Raw genomic sequence first — 23,323 nt, 5'->3', positions numbered from 1 at the left:
GACTTCTGCAGTGATACAGTGACGTCTGCAGTGATACAGTGATGCCTGTAGTGATGCAGTGACATATGCAGTGATGCAGTGTTTCCTGCGGTGATACAGTGACATCTGCAGTGATTCAGTGACTTCTGCAGTGATGCAGTGTCGCCTGCAGTGATACAGTGACGTCTGCAGTGATACAGTGTCACCTGCAGTGATACAGTGCCGCCTGCAGTGATACAGTACCGCTTAGAGTGATACAGTATCTCCTGCAGTGATACAGTGCTGCTTAGAGTGATACAGTATCACCTGCAGTGATATAGTGCTGCCTGCAGGGATATAGTGCGCCTGCAGTGAAACAGTGTTGCCTGCACTGACACAGTGTTGCCTGCACTGATACAGTGTTGCCTGCACTGATACAGTGTTTCCTGCAGTGATACAGTGTCACCTGCAGTGATGCAGCGTCACCTGCAGTGATACAGTATCGCCTGCAGTGATACAGTGCTGCCTGCACTGATACAGTGTCGCCTGCAGTGTTACGGTGTTGCTTGCAGTGATACAGTGCTGCCTGCAGGGATACAGTGCTGCCTGCAGTGATTCAGTGTCACCTGCAGTGATGCAGTGCCGCCTGCAGTGATACAGTGCCACCTGCAGTGATGCAGTGCTGCCTGCAGTTATGCAGTGACTCTTGCAGTGATACAGTGCCGCCTGCAGTAATACAGTGCCACCTGCAGTGATGCCTGCAGTGATACAGTGCCGCCTGAAATGATACAGTGTTGTCTGCAGAGATACAAAGTCACCTGCAGTGACACAGTGCCGTCTGCAGTGATACAATGCAGCTTGCAGTGATTCAGTGCTGCCTGCAGTGATATAGTGCCGCCTGCAGTGACACAGTGACACCTGCAGTGATACAGTCATGCCTGCAGTGATGCAGTGACCTATGCAGAGATGCAGTGTCACCTGCAGTGATACAGTGACGTCTGCAGTGATGCAGTGACATATGCAGTGATGCAGTGTCGCATGCAGTGATACAGTGATGTCTGCAGTGATGCAGTGACTTCTGCAGTGATACAGTGATGTCTCCAGTGATTCAGTGACGTCTGCAGTGATGCAGTGATGTCTGCAGTGATGCAGTGACTTCTGCAGTGATGCAGTGTCGCCTGCAGTGATACAGTGACGTCTGCAGTGATGCAGTGTCGCCTGCGGTGATACAGTGACGTCTGCAGTGATGCAGTGACTTCTGCAGTGATACAGTGATGTCTGCAGTGATTCAGTGACTTCTGCAGTGATGCAGTGTCGCCTGCAGTGATACAGTGATGTCTGCAGTGATGCAGTGACGTCTGCAGTGATGCAGTGACTTCTGCAGTGATACAGTGACGTCTGCAGTGATACAGTGACTTCTGCAGTGATTCAGTGACTTCTGCAGTGATGCAGTGTCGCCTGCAGTGATACAGTGACGTCTGCAGTGATGCAGTGTCACCTGCAGTGATACAGTGACGTCTGCAGTGATGCAGTGACTTCTGCAGTGGTACAGTGATGTCTGCAGTGAAACAGTGACTTCTGCAGTGATACAGTGACGTCTGCAGTGATTCAGTGACTTATGCAGTGATTCAGTGACTTCTGCAGTGATGCAGTGTTGCCTGCAGTGATACAGTGATGTCTGCAGTGATACAGTGACGTCTGCAGTGATGCAGTGACTTCTGCAGTGATGCAGTGACTTCTGCAGTGATTCAGTGACTTCTGCAGTGATGCAGTGTCGCCTGCAGTGATACAGTGACTTCTGCAGTGATGCAGTGTCGCCTGCAGTGATACAGTGACGTCTGCAGTGATACAGTGACGTCTGCAGTGATCCAGTGACGTCTGCAGTGATGCAGTGTCACATGCAGTGATACAGTGACGTCTGCAGTGATGCAGTGACTTCTGCAGTGATACAGTGATGTCTGCAGTGATTCAGTGACTTCTGCAATGATTCAGTGACTTCTGCAGTGATGCAGTGTCACCTGCAGTGATACAGTGACGTCTGCAGTGATGGAGTGACTTCTGCAGTGATACAGTGACGTCTGCAGTGATTCAGTGACTTCTGCAGTGATTCAGTGACTTCTGCAGTGATACAGTGACATCTGCAGTGATACAGTGACGCCTGTAGTGATGCAGTGACATATGCAGTGATGCAGTGTTTCCTGCAGTGATACAGTGACGTCTGCAGTGATTCAGTGACTTCTGCAGTGATGCAGAGTCGCCTGCAGTGATACAGTGACGTCAGCAGTGATGCAGTGTCGGCTGCAGTGATACAGTGACGTCTGCAGTGATGCAGTGACTTCTGCAGCGATACACTGACGTCTGCAGTTATTCAGTGACTTCTGCAGTGATTCAGTGTCTTCTGCAGTGATGCAGTGTCGCCTGCAGTGATACAGTGACGTCTGCAGTGATGCAGTTTCGCCTACAGTGACGTCTGCAGTGATGCATTGAATTTTGCAGTGATACAGTGACGTCTGCAGTGATTCAGTGACTTCTGCAGTGATACAGTGACGTCTGCAGTGATTCAGTGACTTCTGCAGTGATACAGTGACGTCTGCAGTGATGCATTGAATTCTGCAGTGATACAGTGACGTCTGCAGTGATTCAGTGACTTCTGCAGTGATTCAGTGTCTTCTGCAGTGATGCAGTGTCGCCTGCAGTGATACAGTGACGTCTGCAGTGATGCAGTTTCGCCTACAGTGACGTCTGCAGTGATGCATTGAATTCTGCAGTGATACAGTGACGTCTGCAGTGTTTCAGTGACTTCTGCAGTGATACAGTGACGTCTGCAGTGATTCAGTGACTTCTGCAGTGATACTGTGACGTCTGCAGTGATGCATTGAATTCTGCAGTGATACAGTGACGTCTGCAGTGATTCAGTGACTTCTGCAGTGATACAGTGACGTCTGCAGTGATACAGTGACGTCTGCAGTGATGCAGTGTTCCAGGCGCTGTGCACTGGGTGCAGTGTTTAGCTGTTCTCAGCCGGTCCTCGACACAGCTGTGGTGGGGACGGCCTCGCCCCCCCCCCTTGCATAGGTGTGAGCTGGGCTTTGTTTTGATGGTTTCGGCCCTGTCTTGGGGAGGAGGGGGGAGTTCTACCCTCGGGTGGGGGGAGGAGGAAGGGAGGGTGCATTCCACAAATATGGGGATATGGGGGGGGGCGGAAGGATGCGAGGGGGGGTCAGGAGCCTTTAAACACGGGAGAAGGGCAAAGAAGAGGGGGCGCGGCCAGACCCCGTCAGACCCCGTCAGGCGTCTGAGGGAATGAGGGGGGGGGGCTCCATCAGACTGGATGAGGAGGAGAGGACCAGAGGAGGATGAGAGGCGGAGCCGAGGGGGGGGGGCGGGGCTCAGAGCGGCGGCGGCCAGAGGACCACGGCCATCCGAGGAGGATGAGGAGGATGAGGGGGCCCGAGCTCTGCAGGGGGGGCCGCAGAACTCCCCCACCGCGAGGTGACACCCCATCCGAGGAGGTGAGGGGGGGGGGGTCAGGAGAGGGGGGGGATGTCTTCATGGGGGTGAGGGGGGGTGTACCTTTCATCTCTTCAAAAGCCCCCCGAGTGCCAGATTCAGAACCCAACACCCCCCTCGGTACCCACCCGTCTGCGGCTCGATGTCACAGCAGCATCCGTGGAGAGGGGGGGCGGGGGGGTCCAGGCTGAGACTGCAGGGGGGGGGAGGTGAGGCCCCGTCTCTATTCAAGGTATGGGGGGGGGGGGAAACAGTAGCGCGTGTGTGAGGTGCACTGTGTGTAATGTGTGTGAGATACAAGAGGGTGTCTGCTCTGTTTACTTCTCCCTGCTGAGTGCACAGGGCGCAGAGCGGCCCTGCCGTGTGTACAGACACCCTACTGATATTGAAAATTACAGCCTCAATGCCTTCGATAATAACTGGAGTGAACAGGGTTTGCAAGTGATCTTTATAAAATATTGCCAGCCCCCACCCCTCTTAATAGTAGGGGTGGGCGGAATTTGCTTAGTCGCGTTACGCAAAATTCCACGAAACAGTAAAAAATCTCCGCGCGCTACGCAGAATTCCGCGAGCGCACGGAATTGCTTGTTCTGCCTGTTCGCGATGCGTTTTTCCTCTTCGGGGAAGCTATTTGCGTGCTATGGGGAAAATATCTTGCAAACTTGCCCATGTGGGCGCGGCCATCTTGTTTCACTTGTCCCGCCCGCTCCCGATGCGTGTTTCCTATTCGCGGATGTCCGATGGCGCGTCCGAATGACGTGTTCGCGATCACACACTCTTCCGGGATCGCTGGGTCGGCTACCAAATTCTCGTGGCGCAAGCAAACGTATAGGAATACTTGTCCGCAAGTGTAGGGATCCCGGTAAGTCGCTCCCACGCGAGCAATCACACATTTTGAAAGCACGAACAAGGAAAAAATTCCGCTACGCCGCGGATCGCGTAATTTTCAGCAATTCCGCGTTCTCCCCGCAACGCAGAGTTGCCAAAATTACGCAAATTTGGCGAGCAGAGCGTAATTTACCGCCCAGGCTTTACCTAATAGGTCTATCTAGACGGAACACGGTGCATCCAGCATGCGTCAGTGCGGTGATTTCAGGCTTGAAAGGCCATCTGTTCATGTTTCTGTCAGAAATAGCAGATCTAGGTGCTGGTTCAAGGTAAAGTCAGAAACCTCCTCATGGTGCTTGACTAGTGATCTGGAATTGACCAGGGCACAGAGAAAGGTCAAGTTATCGTCCAACGGAGCAAGGCTTTGAGCGGAGGGTTTACAAATCGAGCCCAGTCTGGAGGAAGGCACCTTTTGGAAAGTTTTGCTGCACATAAAATAAGAGATAGATTCTGATAGATCTAAAAACCTTAATGGAGGACATGCGGCTGGACCATTCAATGTATTTAAGCGAAGTAAAACTTCTCGTGAGTAACTCGGCTGTTGAGGACACTATGGGCGAGAACAACCAGGGGATCTGGCACTGGGCGCGGTCCAGGCGCGGATGTGGCGTGGATGTGGCGCCGATGGGCTTGCCTTTGGTGCACCATTGGCATGTCCGCTCCACGATGGCGCCGTCATCGGGTTTTATCCTGGGACGAAGTCGGTCAGAGAGACAACTAGACCGCCGCCCTCCCAAATGCGTCTCTGGATGGGAGGACGGAAGTAACACTACTAACCTTCCCTCCACTGAATCAGCACGCAAGCGCTGTGGTGGACCGGAGAGGAGTGGAGGCCGGCTGCTTCCTCCATAATCGGCAGTACTGGTGAGAAAGAAAAAAATAGGCACGCACTAAAGTTTAAAATCTCCTTAAGATATAAACATCAATATTTTAAAAAGTGGCAACAATGTATTAAAAGAGATTGTCAATGTATTAAAAAGAGGTCGTATACGAGTCACCTCGTCTGCAGGTATTATCCGCTCCTATAGTGCTTACTATCCCTAACGAGGCGTCAAAGCGCTTTTCTGGCAAGTAGCACGCTACTCCGGAATCCAAAGAGGATTAGTGGTGAATTAGTTTAGGTAGATATTAAATTAATTTGATCGGTGGACATGTGAGTTTGTTATTTAGGTTGAAAAAGGATTGTGGAGGGATAGAAAAGGGAAAGGTTTGCGTTTATATAGCGCTTGCTCCTTCTGACGAGGCGTTGAAGTGGTTTTCGGCAGGTGTTTGGTTCGTGGTGCACAGAGGACGTAGGACTGGGGGGGTTGGGGGTGCTGGTATCACCATAAACTTCTCTGCATCTGTCCGCGGGGGCAGCCTGGGCTCTTCTTACGTGGGGATCGCTGAGTTAAGGCCGGTGTACGAAAGGCGGGTGATGGGGCGTTTTATGTTGTGCAGTGCAGGCCTTCCAGCGGGGCGTGGGGCTTTTACTGTTACCCGAGGGTGACACGTCCACAAGGGCTCACAATGCCTCCACTCCCTCGTGGTGGCATATCTACAAGGGCTCACGAGGCCTCAACGGCCTCAGGGTGGCATGTCTACGCACTACACACTGTGTTTGTACTCTTGAGGTGTGGTATGTCCACTGTCGTGCCTACTATGTGCCCACTGCCTTTCATGCCCACATAGTGCCCACTCTGCTCCCCGTGTCCCCACTGGCTGTGGGCAGCTGTCCTCATCCAGCCTACTTGTCTCTCCACTTATTTAGGGGGATGTATGATAGTACAACGCGATTATTTTGATCGCGGTACTTTACATCGGGGATTTTAAAACGCAAGTCGTTACAACGACTTGCGTTGGAGGGCGCGGATTGAGGATTATTATAATTTTCTATTCCAACTCCAGCCCACGTAACAGTCAGGAAGGTGTTGGAATATAAAATTACAATATTCCTTAGCCAACAGCGCCATCCAGCGCAAGTCGTAGTAATGACTTGCGTTGTAATGGCAGCGTGGTAAAGGTTGTGCGGTGTAAACACCGCGTTGTAAATGACGTTTACCTATTTAGGGTGGCAAACCCTCACAGAGGGTCTGTGGGGAGTATTTAAATGACCAATTGTGCACCACTCCAAAAAGCACAATCCACAGCGTAAGAAAGGTGCCCACAGCCTATTAAACCGGTCATATTAAATCCGCCTTTGAACTGTGGATAGGTTCCTGTGTTCAGCCACCCCTGGGCGCATGCTTCACCTCAGGGCCCTCCTCACACCAGCCGCAGAGGCTGCAAGTGGGAGCAGCCCTTGGAGGGTCCTTTAAGACATGGGTGGCCCTGTGGGAGCTGTTCAGGTGGATGAGGTAAGCAGAGTGCAGGGTAAGTGCTTAGGGGGAATAAAACTACCTCTTTGTGGACTGAACACTAACTGCAGTCTGGTGACCTCAAGTGACAGAGTAAAACTGAAAGGGGAGTGAAACTTCAACCCAGTTGGTGAGTGGGGTAGAGTAGAGTAATCTTTATTGCTTAATTAATTAAAATCTTAGCAATCTGTACAATAAAACATGTATTTAGCGCAATTTCATATTCCATTAAAAGCTAAAGCCCTGTATTCTAAAACTAGAATTTACTAGTTGAAAATATATTTTTAAAAAAATCAATGCAAAAGAGAGCAATTAGTATGAAAAAGAGCAATCAATGTGAAAAAAAGAAAGTATTTCAAATTTAGGTAAAATAATGTATATTTGGGTAGCGTATGCTGCATAGAAAATTCCACCCGTTAAAAGTCAGTTTAAACCGTGGTTATCTTGTCCATTAATGCTGTTCGCGCGTGGTAGATGAATTTCGCGAAGTTAGCCATATGCTTCACAGTGTCCAACAGGTATAATTGGAGAACAGCCTCTTTTACCGTCCGTGCTCCTATTTGGAGAAGAATGGGCCATAGATGGATTCTACGAACTGACAGCAGGGCAGGACAGCATAATAAAATATGAGATAAAGATTCACGCTTGTAATGACAGAGGCGACATTCCGCGATCTCTGGGCCAACTTTGACAGAAGGGTACAGCTGTTTTAAGGGGAGCGCATGCAATCTTGCAGCCAGAATCCTTTGAAGGGCTTGCCTGCCCAACGACTGTACCAGATGTGGTTTCGGGCCATTTAGAATGTGCGGAGAGCTTTGAGACTCGTGGAAGCCTCTGACCGTCAAGGCTTCAATGTCCAGTTTTCGTGAGCAGGTTCTTACTTGCTTTTTCATGACTGCTTTGATGTTTGTATATTTTATTATGTTTGGGTCCCAGGTTTCTATTGCTAATTCCAGATGCTCTTTGGCTAGAGTCAGGCTGGCTGACCACGGGTTGCCTGACTTTGTGAATATTTTATTTATTACTTGCTTCATCGAATTCTCTGGTGCTGTGGTCGTTAAGTAGTAATATTTTGCCATGCTTGCCAATTCTTCCAAGGATTGCCGGGTGAGATTAAATTCTAGGCGAATTAGAGTATTCCTTGTGCAAGATGGAAGACAAAATAGCTTTTTATAGGCTGCGCAGTTGACCTTTTCGAGGTCTTGCCACAGTTTTCCTGGGAACGCCTGTGTGCCATAATTGACGGAGGGTAATAATTTTGCTTTCAAAACCCGTTGGATGGCCATGGTGGTCGGGCTTTCCAAGGTTGCGTTTAGTTTGCAGATTGCATAGGTTACCATTTTGGCTTTCTGCGTGAGCTTGATTCGATGAACATGTGGCCGGCCGTTTTCGCTAAGCCATACTCCAAGATAGTTGTATGCTTGTGTGGTAGATAACGTGAGCGATCCCAGTCTCCATTTTATTAGCTTCTTTTTTGGGTAGCAGCCAAAAATCAGTATTTTAGATTTTGCTTGGTTTGCAACCAATTTGTTTTTGGCGTTATAATCTGCTAATGCTGTTAAACCTTTTTGAAGACCGACTTTGGTGTGGTCCAATAGGACCAGGTCGTCGGCGTACTGCATCAATTGGAGTCTGGTTCCCCCGATCCTTGGAGTCACCAGATTTGCTCCCTTAAGTGCCTTGCCCAAGTCAGCTGTGTATAAGTTGAAAAGAAGCGAGGCAAGGACGCACCCCTGCTTTAGCCCATGGTCTGTGCCAATTTTTTCCGTGGCTGATTGGCTCGAAAGTTTGACTCTTACCCACGTCTGGGTGTACAGTGATCTGATGGCTTGTTGGTGAGTGGTCAACATGTTTCAGCCCGGCTCATGGCCTTACATGGGCATTCATCAGGACCAATATCTTGAATCGACACTCTGCAAATATTAGGGATGAAGTGCGTATAAAATGCAAAGGAGTCTATATAAAAGAATAAATACTGACAGTATTTGTGGCAGATGTACACCGTCGTCGCTGTCACCCACAAATGTTGTTGATTACACCACAACTCAAGCCTTTTTAACAAAACAGAACAGGGCTGCTGTGGTGCCAACCACCAAGGTGCAACATCGGACACATTAGGGTTTATATGGAATAATTATACTAATTTAATTGTTAAATATTATTGTTTAATCAAAATGTAAAAAACTTTACTAGTATTTTAATATTTAATTAATATTTGTTACATTTAAGTACGTTATGTTTTTGTATTTATTTAAAATAATTGTTCTTTTTTATTAAAAGTTGCATTTAGTTATTTTTAAAATGCTATTAATATTTAAAATGATAAATAATTGAAAATGTAATCCAAGTTTTAACACTAAAAACGATGTTGTATATGTTTATTCAAAGTAAGGTAATATTCTTTGCTACAGGGTGTTCTAGTGGTTCGGTGCCTTACCTATGACAGCGGGAGGCAGTACCTCTGAGTAGGCTTTTGTGGGGTGAACTTACTTACTCCAAGGCTGAGCCGCAGTACCTGTACTATTACTCTGGGACCTTGTCGGCTGCAGTCACTTTACTAGGGCAGCTTTTCAATGGCAAGGAGCTTACTTTTTGCGGATGGGAGTTTGTACTTGCATGACCTTCTATAAACCTATCCTTACCACTCCTTAAATGCCCCCCATTTAGAAGGAAGTAATGCTCATGTTCACCCCCCTCCCTGTGTCTCCCACATTTACTACCGAAACGTGTACTTCATCGTGCACAATCTCTGCGCAGAAAAGACAGTCAGAGGTCTCCCCTCATAGTTACTGGCTTCTGTAGTAAGTGAGTAGTACTACTGTTTTACTCCCTAAGGGGCTACAAAGTGCAGTTTGTGAATTGGGTCCTTGCATTCGCCACCAAGGATGCTGCGACGGCGTCCTAGAGAAGATCTGTGCAGAGTCAGAGATGGGGTGTACATTCAGACATCCTGGGTCTGGAGCCAGAGAAGGGGTGTACATTCAGACATCCTGGGTCTGGAGCCAGAGGTGGGGTGTACATTCAGACATCCTGAGTCTGGAGCCAGAGATGGGGTGTGCAGTCAGACATCCTGGGTCTGGAGCCAGAGGTGGGGTGTACATTCAGACATCCTGGGTCTGGAGCCAGAGGTGGGGTGTGCAGTCAGACATCCTGGGTCTGGAGCCAGAGAAGGGGTGTGCAGTCAGACATCCTGGGTCTGGAGCCAGAGAAGGGGTGTGCAGTCAGACATCCTGGGTCTGGAGCCAGAGATGGGGTGTGCAGTCAGACATCCTGGGTCTGGAGCCAGAGATGGGGTGTGCAGTCAGACATCCTGGGTCTGGAGCCAGAGAAGGGGTGTGCAGTCAGACATCCTGGGTCTGGAGCCAGAGATGGGGTGTGCAGTCAGACATCCTGGGTCTGGAGCCAGAGAAGGGGTGTGCAGTCAGACATCCTGGGTCTGGAGCCAGAGAAGGGGTGTGCAGTCAGACATCCTGGGTCTGGAGCCAGAGATGGGGTGTGCAGTCAGACATCCTGGGTCTGGAGCCAGAGATGGGGTGTACATTCAGACATCCTGGGTCTGGAGCCAGAGGTGGGGTGTACATTCAGACATCCTGGGTCTGGAGCCAGAGATGGGGTGTACATTCAGACATCCTGGGTCTGGAGCCAGAGATGGGGTGTACATTCAGACATCCTGGGTCTGGAGCCAGAGATGGGGTGTACATTCAGACATCCTGGGTCTGGAGCCAGAGATGGGGTGTGCAGTCAGACATCCTGGGTCTGGAGCCAGAGGTGGGGTGTGCAGTCAGACATCCTGGGTCTGGAGCCAGAGAAGGGGTGTGCAGTCAGACATCCTGGGTCTGGAGCCAGAGATGGGGTGTACATTCAGACATCCTGGGTCTGGAGCCAGAGATGGGGTGTACATTCAGACATCCTGGGTCTGGAGCCAGAGAAGGGGTGTGCAGTCAGACATCCTGAGTCTGGAGCCAGAGATGGGGTGTGCAGTCAGACATCCTGGGTCTGGAGCCAGAGGTGGGGTGTACATTCAGACATCCTGGGTCTGGAGCCAGAGAAGGGGTGTGCAGTCAGACATCCTGGGTCTGGAGCCAGAGGTGGGGTGTGCAGTCAGACATCCTGGGTCTGGAGCCAGAGATGGGGTGTGCAGTCAGACATCCTGGGTCTGGAGCCAGAGAAGGGGTGTGCAGTCAGACATCCTGGGTCTGGAGCCAGAGAAGGGGTGTGCATTCAGACATCCTGGGTCTGGAGCCAGAGAAGGGGTGTGCAGTCAGACATCCTGGGTCTGGAGCCAGAGGTGGGGTGTGCAGTCAGACATCCTGGGTCTGGAGCCAGAGATGGGGTGTGCATTCAGACATCCTGGGTCTGGAGCCAGAGATGGGGTGTACAGTCAGACATCCATGGTCTGGAGCCAGAGAAGGGGTGTGCAGTCAGACATCCATGGTCTGGAGCCAGAGAAGGGGTGTGAAGTCAGACATCCTGGGTCTGGAGCCAGAGAAGGGGTGTACATTCAGACATCCTGGGTCTGGAGCCAGAGAAGGGGTGTGCAGTCAGACATCCTGGGTCTGGAGCCAGAGATGGGGTGTGCAGTCAGACATCCTGGGTCTGGAGCCAGAGATGGGGTGTGCATTCAGACATCCTGGGTCTGGAGCCAGAGATGGGGTGTACATTCAGACATCCTGAGTCTGGAGCCAGAGATGGGGTGTACATTCAGACATCCTGGGTCTGGAGCCAGAGATGGGGTGTGCATTCAGACATCCTGGGTCCGGAGCCAGAGAAGGGGTGTGCAGTCAGACATCCTGGGTCTGGAGCCAGAGAAGGGGTGTGCAGTCAGACATCCTGGGTCTGGAGCCAGAGATGGGGTGTGCAGTCAGACATCCTGGGTCTGGAGCCAGAGGTGGGGTGTACATTCAGACATCCTGGGTCTGGAGCCAGAGGTGGGGTGTGCAGTCAGACATCCTGGGTCTGGAGTCAGAGATGGGGTGTGCAGTCAGACATCCTGGGTCTGGAGCCAGAGATGGGGTGTACATTCAGACATCCTGAGTCTGGAGCCAGAGATGGGGTGTGCATTCAGACATCCTGAGTCTGGAGCCAGAGATGGGGTGTGCAGTCAGACATCCTGGGTCTGGATCCAGAGATGGGGTGTACATTCAGACATCCTGGGTCTGGAGCCAGAGGTGGGGTGTGCATTCAGACATCCTGGGTCTGGAGCCAGAGGTGGGGTGTGCAGTCAGACATCCTGGGTCTGGAGCCAGAGATGGGGTGTGCAGTCAGACATCCTGGGTCTGGAGCCAGAGAAGGGGTGTGCAGTCAGACATCCTGGGTCTGGAGCCAGAGAAGGGGTGTGCAGTCAGACATCCTGGGTCTGGAGCCAGAGAAGGGGTGTGCAGTCAGACATCCTGGGTCTGGAGCCAGAGAAGGGGTGTGCAGTCAGACATCCTGGGTCTGGAGCCAGAGAAGGGGTGTGCAGTCAGACATCCTGGGTCTGGAGCCAGAGAAGGGGTGTACATTCAGACATCCTGGGTCTGGAGCCAGAGATGGGGTGTACATTCAGACATCCTGAGTCTGGAGCCAGAGAAGGGGTGTGCAGTCAGACATCCTGGGTCTGGAGCCAGAGATGGGGTGTACATTCAGACATCCTGGGTCTGGAGCCAGAGGTGGGGTGTGCAGTCAGACATCCTGGGTCTGGAGCCAGAGGTGGGGTGTGCAGTCAGACATCCTGGGTCTGGAGCCAGAGATGGGGTGTGCAGTCAGACATCCTGGGTCTGGAGCCAGAGGTGGGGTGTGCAGTCAGACATCCTGGGTCTGGAGCCAGAGATGGGGTGTGCAGTCAGACATCCTGGGTCTGGAGCCAGAGATGGGGTGTGCAGTCAGACATCCTGAGTCTGGAGCCAGAGAAGGGGTGTACATTCAGACATCCTGGGTCTGGAGCCAGAGATGGGGTGTACATTCAGACATCCTGGGTCTGGAGCCAGAGATGGGGTGTACATTCAGACATCCTGAGTCTGGAGCCAGAGATGGGGTGTGCAGTCAGACATCCTGGGTCTGGAGCCAGAGAAGGGGTGTACATTCAGACATCCTGGGTCTGGAGCCAGAGATGGGGTGTACATTCAGACATCCTGGGTCTGGAGCCAGAGAAGGGGTGTGCAGTCAGACATCCTGGGTCTGGAGCCAGAGAAGGGGTGTGCAGTCAGACATCCTGGGTCTGGAGCCAGAGATGGGGTGTGCAGTCAGACATCCTGGGTCTGGAGCCAGAGATGGGGTGTGCAGTCAGACATCCTGGGTCTGGAGCCAGAGAAGGGGTGTGCAGTCAGACATCCTGGGTCTGGAGCCAGAGATGGGGTGTGCAGTCAGACATCCTGGGTCTGGAGCCAGAGGTGGGGTGTGCAGTCAGACATCCTGGGTCTGGAGCCAGAGATGGGGTGTGCAGTCAGACATCCTGGGTCTGGAGCCAGAGATGGGGTGTGCAGTCAGACATCCTGGGTCTGGAGCCAGAGATGGGGTGTACATTCAGACATCCTGGGTCTGGAGCCAGAGGTGGGGTGTGCAGTCAGACATCCTGGGTCTGGAGCCAGAGAAGGGGTGTGCAGTCAGAAATCCTGGGTCTGGAGCCAGAGATGGGGTGTGCAGTCAGACATCCTGGGTCTGGAGCCAGAGGTGGGGTGTGCAGTCAGACATCCTGGGTCTGGAGCCAGAGATGGGGTGTGCAGTCAGACATCCTGAGTCTGGAGCCAGAGATGGGGTGTACATTCAGACATCCTGAGTCTGGAGCCAGAGAAGGGGTGTGCAGTCAGACATCCTGGGTCTGGAGCCAGAGATGGGGTGTGCAGTCAGACATCCTGAGTCTGGAGCCAGAGATGGGGTGTACATTCAGACATCCTGAGTCTGGAGCCAGAGAAGGGGTGTGCAGTCAGACATCCTGGGTCTGGAGCCAGAGATGGGGTGTGCAGTCAGACATCCTGGGTCTGGAGCCAGAGGTGGGGTGTGCAGTCAGACATCCTGGGTCTGGAGCCAGAGATGGGGTGTGCAGTCAGACATCCTGGGTCTGGAGCCAGAGATGGGGTGTACATTCAGACATCCTGGGTCTGGAGCCAGAGATGGGGTGTGCAGTCAGACATCCTGGGTCTGGAGCCAGAGGTGGGGTGTGCAGTCAGACATCCTGGGTCTGGAGCCAGAGATGGGGTGTGCAGTCAGACATCCTGGGTCTGGAGCCAGAGGTGGGGTGTGCAGTCAGACATCCTGGGTCTGGAGCCAGAGATGGGGTGTGCAGTCAGACATCCTGGGTCTGGAGCCAGAGATGGGGTGTACATTCAGACATCCTGGGTCTGGAGCCAGAGATGGGGTGTACAGTCAGACATCCATGGTCTGGAGCCAGAGAAGGGGTGTACATTCAGACATCCTGGGTCTGGAGCCAGAGATGGGGTGTACATTCAGACATCCTGGGTCTGGAGCCAGAGATGGGGTGTACATTCAGACATCCTGAGTCTGGAGCCAGAGATGGGGTGTACATTCAGACATCCTGAGTCTGGAGCCAGAGGTGGGGTGTGCAGTCAGACATCCTGGGTCTGGAGCCAGAGAAGGGGTGTACATTCAGACATCCTGGGTCTGGAGCCAGAGATGGGGTGTACATTCAGACATCCTGGGTCTGGATCCAGAGATGGGGTGTGCAGTCAGACATCCTGAGTCTGGAGCCAGAGGTGGGGTGTGCAGTCAGACATCCTGGGTCTGGAGCCAGAGAAGGGGTGTACATTCAGACATCCTGGGTCTGGAGCCAGAGATGGGGTGTACATTCAGACATCCTGGGTCTGGATCCAGAGATGGGGTGTGCAGTCAGACATCCTGGGTCTGGAGCCAGAGATGGGGTGTGCAGTCAGACATCCTGGGTCTGGAGCCAGAGGTGGGGTGTGCAGTCAGACATCCATGGTCTGGAGCCAGAGAAGGGGTGTGCAGTCAGACATCCATGGTCTGGAGCCAGAGGTGGGGTGTGCAGTCAGACATCCTGGGTCTGGAGCCAGAGAAGGGGTGTGCAGTCAGACATCCTGGGTCTGGAGCCAGAGATGGGGTGTACATTCAGACATCCTGGGTCTGGAGCCAGAGGTGGGGTGTACATTCAGACATCCTGGGTCTGGAGCCAGAGATGGGGTGTACATTCAGACATCCTGGGTCTGGAGCCAGAGGTGGGGTGTACATTCAGACATCCTGGGTCTGGAGCCAGAGGTGGGGTGTACATTCAGACATCCTGGGTCTGGAGCCAGAGATGGGGTGTGCAGTCAGACATCCTGGGTCTGGAGCCAGAGATGGGGTGTACATTCAGACATCCTGGGTCTGGAGCCAGAGGTGGGGTGTACATTCAGACATCCTGGGTCTGGAGCCAGAGGTGGGGTGTGCAGTCAGACATCCTGGGTCTGGAGCCAGAGGTGGGGTGTACATTCAGACATCCTGGGTCTGGAGCCAGAGATGGGGTGTACATTCAGACATCCTGGGTCTGGAGCCAGAGAAGGGGTGTACATTCAGACATCCTGGGTCTGGAGCCAGAGAAGGGGTGTGCAGTCAGACATCCTGGGTCTGGAGCCAGAGAAGGGGTGTGCAGTCAGACATCCTGGGTCTGGAGCCAGAGAAGGGGTGTGCAGTCAGACATCCTGGGTCTGGAGCCAGAGAAGGGGTGTGCAGTCAGACATCCTGGGTCTGGAGCCAGAGGTGGGGTGTACATTCAGACATCCTGGGTCTGGAGCCAGAGAAGGGGTGTGCAGTCAGACATCCTGGGTCTGGAGCCAGAGAAGGGGTGTGCATTCAGACATCCATGGTCTGGAGCCAGAGATGGGGTGTGCATTCAGACATCCTGAGTCTGGAGCCAGAGATGGGGTGTACATTCAGACATCCTGGGTCTGGAGCCAGAGATGGGGTGTACATTCAGACATCCTGAGTCTGGAGCCAGAGATGGGGTGTACAGTCAGACATCCTGGGTCTGGAGCCAGAGAAGGGGTGTGCAGTCAGACATCCTGGGTCTGGAGCCAGAGATGAGGAGTCTGACTTGCAGAACTCTCCTGTCTGTTGCCTGTTGCTGACAATGGATAAGGGGCTGCAGGACTTCTTTCTATTTGACAAAAGACAATGTCAAGGAAGCCTGGTGACGCAATTCACAAACAGCATCATGTCGAAGCCGAAAAGCCATTTTTAGGTCGAGCCTGGGAGCGCCCGCGCAGCTCTGTGAGACTGCTGTATTAGGAGTATGGAGTTGAAGCCCCGCCCACTCCCCGCCCATATTTTTCATTGGCTTATGTTATTGTCCTTCGTAAATGCTGGCTTCTGATTCGGTATTAGGCTTTTTAGTCCCGCCTTAGTACCACCTTGTCTTCATTTGTAACCTCCCTTGAGGACTGGCCCGTTTACATCTGTTGTTACACAGTGTGACAGTGTGTCTTATTTAGTCTGTAAGGACTATTTTCTTTATTGAGTTTCTGGTACTGCAGGCACGACCTGCTTTTCTTCAACATTCAACGCGCCATGCACACTCCCAATTTTATTTAATACACATGATTTGTTTATGCCTATATGGGTCCCTTAGCGAGAGCTGCGATTTTCCCGCCCTTTATGTTTAAAAAAGGCACTCGCACACCTTTATTTTCTTCGGCCCGGCGCAGCGTATTGTATCCAGCTGTAATCCTGCCAGGTGAGCGCGATTTCGTGCTGTCATGGTTAGCAGGGAGCTCTGGTGGCAAAAAGTAGAACATAGCTAAGGTAGGCATGTGGTTGGGATGAGATGTGACGCCGCGGCCAGGGCGACTGACGCTGGAATCTGGGGACCTCGGTTCGATCACCGGCTCCGGCGGCAGGTTAGTCCAGCACCATGTGACTCTGGGCAATAGCTTGCTTAATCTTTCTGACGGCCCCAAGCGCCTAGAGACCCTTACGGGTGATTGTTCGCGCTTTACAAATGTGGATTAATTATTTAATATTAAATTATGGAATTCACATTTAAAAAAGCTTGTGAGGTCAGTTGCATTTCAACCTTCAGCTCAGCGGTAGCCCCCCTCAGCTGCACACTCGCCACCCCGAAGAGTTTCACCGACTCCACCTCCTCCGAGCACCTCTGTGAGAATACACCCCCTCACTCACAGCCCCCTCGCCTGCCAGCAGCCCGGCCCACCACTTGTTCTGACTTTATTTCCCTTTCGACTGATCAAAGTATGGTGATAAGAAAACAAGTCTGCGTCCCTGTAAATGACTGCCCATCACTTGCAATCAGTCATCGGCTGAGGAGCTGCATCAAGAATTGTAACCAGTATTTTTTTAATTTGTACAACTCAGCAATAAAATACAAAATACAGAATGAAAGGAACCTGAAACAAGCATTTGGGAATGCAATAGGTCTCGCATTTGCGAGAGTTAGAGCTATTGGCTTTGTGAATGATAATGCCTTTTATTTATCTGTTTTAAAAAACAACATTGTCATTAACATATTGTGTATTTGTATAGCGCACATTCACCCTCAGGCATCTTGGCACTGAATAACAGAGGCTTATTGTTATCCAACTCAATGGTACTCATTTTATCAAGCTTAGATGGATGAAAGGCTGAGTGGAGCCACCGGGATTTGAACCTGTGACCATGAGATTGAATGCAGGCCCCTGCAGGGGATGCATTAGTCCACTGAGCCACCAGACCCAGCTTTTGAAATGCCAAAAGCTCAAAGTCACTTGAATGCGAGACCGATTGCATTGCAAATGCTTGTTTCTATTGGAGCTCTGTCTATTTCTGTCATTTCACTGAAATTACGTTTTTCTCATTAGGATGAAAAGTGAAGGCGGGAGGAAGTAAGCTGGGTTAGGAGCAGCACCCAGACCGTCCCACCCTTCCAATCAAGGTAGGCCGGGCTCTGTGCCCCTGCGTGTGGCTGTGAAGGTAGGACTCTGTGCCCTGTGTGTGACTGTGAAGGTAGGGCTCTGTGCCCCTGTGTGTGGCTGTGAAGGTGGGGCTCTGTGCCCTGTGTGTGGCTGTGAAGGTAGGGCTCTGTGCCCCTGTGTGTGGCTGTGAAGGTAGGGCTCTGTGCACCTGTGTGTGGCTGTGAAGGTAGGGCTCTGTGCCCCTGTGTGTGGCTGTGAAGGTAGGGCTCTGTGCCCCTGTGTGTGGCTGTGAAGGTAGGGCTCTGTGCCCCTGTGTGTGGCTGTGAAGGTGGGGCTCTGTGCCCTGTGTGTGGCTGTGAAGGTAGGGCTCTGTGCCCCTGTGTGTGGCTGTGAAGGTAGGGCTCTGTGCACCTGTGTGTGGCTGTGAAGGTAGGGCTCTGTGCCCCTGTGTGTGGCTGTGAAGGTAGGGCTCTGTGCCCTGTGTGTGACTGTGAAGGTAGGGCTCTGTGCCCCTGTGTGTGGCTGTGAAGGTGGGGCTCTGTGCCCTGTGTTTGGCTGTGAAGGTAGGGCTCTGTGCCCCTGTGTGTGGCTGTGAAGGTAGGGCTCTGTGCACCTGTGTGTGGCTGTGAAGGTAGGGCTCTGTGCCCCTGTGTGTGGCTGTGAAGGTAGGGCTCTGTGCCCCTGTGTGTGGCTGTGAAGGTAGGGCTCTGTGCCCCTGTGTGTGGCTGGGACGGTAGGGCTCTGTGCCCCTGTGTGTGGCTGTGAAGGTAGGACTCTGTGCCCCTGTGTGTGGCTGTGAAGGGAGGGCTCCGTGCCCCTGTATGTGGCTGTGAAGGGAGGGCTCCGTGCCCCTGTGTGTGGCTGTGAAGGTAGGGCTCTGTACCCCTGTGTGTGGCTGTGAAGGTAGGGCTCTGTGCCCCTGTGTGTGGCTGTGAAGAAGGGCTCTGTGCCCCTGTGTGTGGCTGTGAAGGTAGGGCTCTGTGCCCCTGTGTGTGGCTGTGAAGGTAGGGCTCTGTGCCCCTGTGTGTGGCTGGGACGGTAGGGCTCTGTGCCCCTGTGTGTGGCTGTGGAGGTAGGGCTCTGTGCCCTGTCTGTGAAGAAGGGCTCTGTGCCCTGTGTGTGGCTGTGAAGGTAGGACTCTGTGCCCCTGTGTGTGGCTGTGAAGGGAGGGCTCCGTGCCCCTGTGTGTGGCTGTGAAGGGAGGGCTCCGTGCCCCTGTGTGTGGCTGTGAAGAAGGGCTCTGTGCCCCTGTGTGTGGCTGTGAAGGTAGGGCTCTGTGCCCCTGTGTGTGGCTGTGGAGGTAGGGCTCTGTGCCCCTGTGTGTGGCTGTGAAGGTAGGGCTCTGTGCCCCTGTGTGTGGCTGTGGAGGTAGGGCTCTGTGCCCCTGTGTGTGGCTGTGGAGGTAGGGCTCTGTGCCCCTGTGTGTGGCTGTGGAGGTAGGGCTCTGCGCCCCTGTGTGTGGCTGTGAAGAAGGGCTCTGTGCCCCTGTGTGTGGCTGTGAAGGTAGGGCTCTGTGCCCCTGTGTGTGGCTGTGAAGAAGGGCTCTGTGCCCCTGTGTGTGGCTGTGAATGTAGGGCTCTGTGCCCCTGTGTGAGGCTGTGAAGGTAGGGCTCTGTGCCCTGTGTGTGGCTGTGAAGAAGGGCTCTGTGCCCCTGTGTGTGGCTGTGAAGGTAGGGCTCTGTGCCCCTGTGTGTGGCTGGGACGGTAGGGCTCTGTGCCCCTGTGTGTGGCTGTGGAGGTAGGGCTCTGCGCCCCTGTGTGTGGCTGTGAAGAAGGGCTCTGTGCCCCTGTGTGTGGCTGTGAAGGTAGGGCTCTGTGCCCCTGTGTGTGGCTGTGAAGGTAGGGCTCTGTGCCCCTGTGTGTGGCTGTGAAGGTAGGGCTCTGTGCCCCTGGATGTGGCTGTGAAGGTAGGGCTCTGTGCCCCTGTGTGTGGCTGTGAAGGTAGGGCTCTGTGCCCCTGTGTGTGGCTGTGAAGGTAGGGCTCTGTGCCCCTGGATGTGGCTGTGGAGGTAGGGCTCTGTGCCCCTGCGTGTGGCTGTGAAGAAGGGCTCTGTGCCCCTGTGTGTGGCTGTGAAGGTAGGGCTCTGTGCCCCTGTGTGTGGCTGTGAAGAAGGGCTCTGTGCCCCTGTGTGTGGCTGTGAAGAAGGGCTCTGTGCCCCTGTGTGTGGCTGTGAAGGTAGGGCTCTGTGCCCCTGTGTGTGGCTGTGAAGAAGGGCTCTGTGCCCCTGTGTGTGGCTGTGAAGAAGGGCTCTGTGCCCCTGTGTGTGGCTGTGAAGGTAGGGCTCTGTGCCCCTGTGTGTGGCTGTTGAGGTAGGGCTCTGTGCCCCTGTGTGTGGCTGTGAAGGTAGGGCTCTGCGCCCCTGTGTGTGGCTGTTGAGGTAGGGCTCTGTGCCCCTGTGTGTGGCTGTGAAGAAGGGCTCTGTGCCCCTGTGTGCGGCTGTGAAGGTAGGGCTCTGTGCCCCTGTGTGTGGCTGTGAAGAAGGGCTCTGTGCCCCTGTGTGTGGCTGTGAAGAAGGGCTCTGTGCCCTGTGTGTGGCTGTGGAGGTAGGGCTCTGTGCCCCTGCGTGTGGCTGTGGAGGTAGGGCTCTGTGCCCTGTCTGTGGCTGTGGAGGTAGGGCTCTGTGCCCCTGTGTGTGGCTGTGGAGGTAGGGCTCTGTGCCCCTGCGTGTGGCTGTGGAGGTAGGGCTCTGTGCCCTGTGTGTGGCTGTGGAGGTAGGGCTCTGTGCCCCTGTGTGTGGCTGTGGAGGTAGGGCTCTGCGCCCCTGTGTGTGGCTGTGAAGAAGGGCTCTGTGCCCCTGTGTGTGGCTGTGAAGGTAGGGCTCTGTGCCCCTGTGTGTGGCTGTGAAGAAGGGCTCTGTGCCCCTGTGTGTGGCTGTGAAGGTAGGGCTCTGCGCCCCTGTGTGTGGCTGTGAAGGTAGGGCTCTGTGCCCTGTGTGTGGCTGTGGAGGTAGGGCTCTGTGCCCCTGTGTGTGGCTGTTAAGGTAGGACTCTGTGCCCCTGTGTGTGGCTGTGAAGAAGGGCTCTGTGCCCCTGTGTGTGGCTGGGACGGTAGGGCTCTGTGCCCCTGTGTGTGGCTGTGGAGGTAGGGCTCTGTGCCCTGTCTGTGAAGAAGGGCTCTGTGCCCTGTGTGTGGCTGTGAAGGTAGGACTCTGTGCCCCTGTGTGTGGCTGTGAAGGGAGGGCTCCGTGCCCCTGTGTGTGGCTGTGGAGGTAGGGCTCTGCGCCCCTGTGTGTGGCTGTGAAGAAGGGCTCTGTGCCCCTGTGTGTGGCTGTGAAGGTAGGGCTCTGTGCACCTGTGTGTGGCTGTGAAGAAGGGCTCTGTGCCCCTGTGTGTGGCTGTGAAGGTAGGGCTCTGTGCCCTGTGTGTGGCTATGAAGGTAGGGCTCTGTGCACCTGTGTGTGGCTGTGAAGGTAGGGCTCTGTGCCCTGTGTGTGGCTATGAAGGTAGGGCTCTGTGCCCCTGGATGTGGCTGTGAAGGTAGGGCTCTGTGCCCCTGTGTGTGGCTGTGAAGGGAGGGCTCCGTGCCCCTGTGTGTGGCTGGGACGGTAGGGCTCTGTGCCCCTGTGTGTGGCTGTGGAGGTAGGGCTCTGCGCCCCTGTGTGTGGCTGTGAAGAAGGGCTCTGTGCCCCTGTGTGTGGCTGTGAAGGTAGGGCTCTGTACCCCTGCGTGTGGCTGTGAAGGTAGGGCTCTGTGCACCTGTATGTGGCTGTGAAGGTAGGGCTCTGTGCCCCTGGATGTGGCTGTGAAGGTAGGGCTCTGTGCCCCTGCGTGTGGCTGTGGAGGTAGGACTCTGTGCCCTGTGTGTGGCTGTGAAGGTAGGGCTCTGTGCCCCTGGATGTGGCTGTGAAGGTAGGGCTCTGTGCCCTGTCTGTGAAGAAGGGCTCTGTGCCCTGTGTGTGGCTGTGAAGGTAGGACTCTGTGCCCCTGTGTGTGGCTGTGAAGGGAGGGCTCCGTGCCCCTGTGTGTGGCTGTGAAGAAGGGCTCTGTGCCCCTGTGTGTGGCTTTGAAGGTAGGGCTCTGTGCCCCTGTGTGTGGCTTTGTAGGTAGGGCTCTGTGCCCCTGTGTATGGCTGTGAAGATAGGGCTCTGTGCCCCTGTGTGTGGCTGTGAAGGTAGGGCTCTGTGCCCTGTGTGTGGCTGTGAAGATAGGGCTCTGTGCCCCTGTGTGTGGCTGTGGAGGTAGGGCTCTGTGCCCCTGTGTGTGGCTGTGAAGGTAGGGCTCTGTGCCCTGTGTGTGGCTGTGAAGGTAGGGCTCTGTGCCCCTGGATGTGGCTGTGGAGGTAGGGCTCTGTGCCCCTGTGTGTGGCTGTGAAGGTAGGGCTCTGTGCCCTGTGTGTGGCTGTGAAGGTAGGGCTCTGTGCCCCTGGATGTGGCTGTGGAGGTAGGGCTCTGTGCCCCTGTGTGTGGCTGTGAAGGTAGGGCTCTGTGCCCTGTGTGTGGCTGTGAAGGTAGGGCTCTGTGCCCCTGGATGTGGCTGTGAAGGTAGGGCTCTGTGCCCCTGTGTGTGGCTGTGAAGGTAGGGCTCTGTGCCCCTGTGTGTGGCTGTGAAGGTAGGGCTCTGTGCCCCTGTGTGTGACTGTGACGGTAGGGCTCTGTGCCCCTGTGTGTGGCTGTGACGGTAGGGCTCTGTGCCCCTGTGTGTGGCTGTGAAGGTAGGACTCTGTGCCCCTGTGTGTGGCTGTGAAGGTAGGACTCTGTGCCCCTCTGTGTGGCTGTGGAGGTAGGGCTCTGTGCCCCTGTGTGTGGCTGTGAAGGTAGGGCTCTGTGCCCTGTGTGTGGCTGTGAAGGTAGGGCTCTGCGCCCCTGTATGTGGCTGTGGAGGTAGGGCTCTGTGCCCCTGTGTGTGGCTGTGAAGGTAGGGCTCTGTGCCCCTGCGTGTGGCTGTGGAGGTAGGGCTCTGTGCCCTGTGTGTGGCTGTGTAGGTAGGGCTCTGTGCCCCTGTGTGTGGCTGTGAAGGTAGGGCTCTGTGCCTTGTCTGTGGCTGTGAAGAAGGGCTCTGTGCCCTGTGTGTGGCTGTGAAGGTAGGACTCTGTGCCCCTGCGTGTGGCTGTGAAGGTAGGACTCTGGGTCCCTGTGTGTGGCTGTGAAGGTAGGGCTCTGTGCCCTGTGTGTGGCTGTGAAGGTAGGGCTCTGTGCCCTGTGTGTGGCTGTGAAGGTAGGACTCTGGGTCCCTGTGTGTGGCTGTGAAGGTAGGGCTCTGTGCCCCTGTGTGTGACTGTGAAGGTAGGACTCTGGGTCCCTGTGTGTGGCTGTGAAGGTAGGACTCTGTGCCCCTGCGTGTGGCTGTGAAGGTAGGACTCTGGGTCCCTGTGTGTGGCTGTGAAGGTAGGGCTCTGTGCCCTGTGTGTGGCTGTGAAGGTAGGGCTCTGTGCCCTGTGTGTGGCTGTGAAGGTAGGACTCTGGGTCCCTGTGTGTGGCTGTGAAGGTAGGACTCTTTGCCCCTGTGTGTCACTATGAAGGTAGGGCTCTGTGCCCTGTGTGTGGCTGTGAAGAAGGGCTCTGTGCCCTGTGTGTGGCAGTGAAGGGAGTGCGCTGTGCCCCTGTGTGTGGCATTGAAGGTAGGGCTCTGTGCCCTGTGTGTGGCTGTGAAGAAGGGCTCTGTGCCCTGTGTGTGGCTGTGAAGAAGGGCTCTGTGCCCCTGTGTGTGGCTTTGTAGGTAGGGCTCTGTGCCCCTGTCTGTGGCTGTGAAGAAGGGCTCTGTGCCCTGTCTGTGGCTGTGAAGGTAGGGCTCTGTGCCCCTGTGTGTCACTATGAAGGTAGGGCTCTGTGCCCCTGTGTGTGGCTTTGTAGGTAGGGC

The 23,323-nt window shown here is 54.3% G+C and overlaps 1 protein-coding gene across 1 annotated transcript in view; it reads left to right on the top strand.

Moving 5' to 3' along the window:
• The first annotated feature begins 3,384 nt into the window (after positions 1–3,384).
• The window catches only part of APC2 (APC regulator of Wnt signaling pathway 2), a 195,848-nt gene continuing 175,909 nt past the window's right edge, over positions 3,385–23,323 (top strand). The window contains exons 1-2 of the mRNA XM_078669362.1: positions 3,385–3,470; positions 17,474–17,547. The gene's annotated coding sequence lies outside the window, so the exon portion shown is untranslated. The remainder of the gene's footprint in view (positions 3,471–17,473; positions 17,548–23,323) is intronic.

Source organism: Lissotriton helveticus, chromosome 12 (genome assembly GCF_964261635.1).
Source record: "Lissotriton helveticus chromosome 12, aLisHel1.1, whole genome shotgun sequence".
Classification (NCBI taxonomy): Eukaryota; Metazoa; Chordata; class Amphibia; order Caudata; family Salamandridae; genus Lissotriton; species Lissotriton helveticus.
Note: the sequence above shows the minus strand (reverse complement) of the source record. Positions and strands in the feature narration are given on the sequence as shown.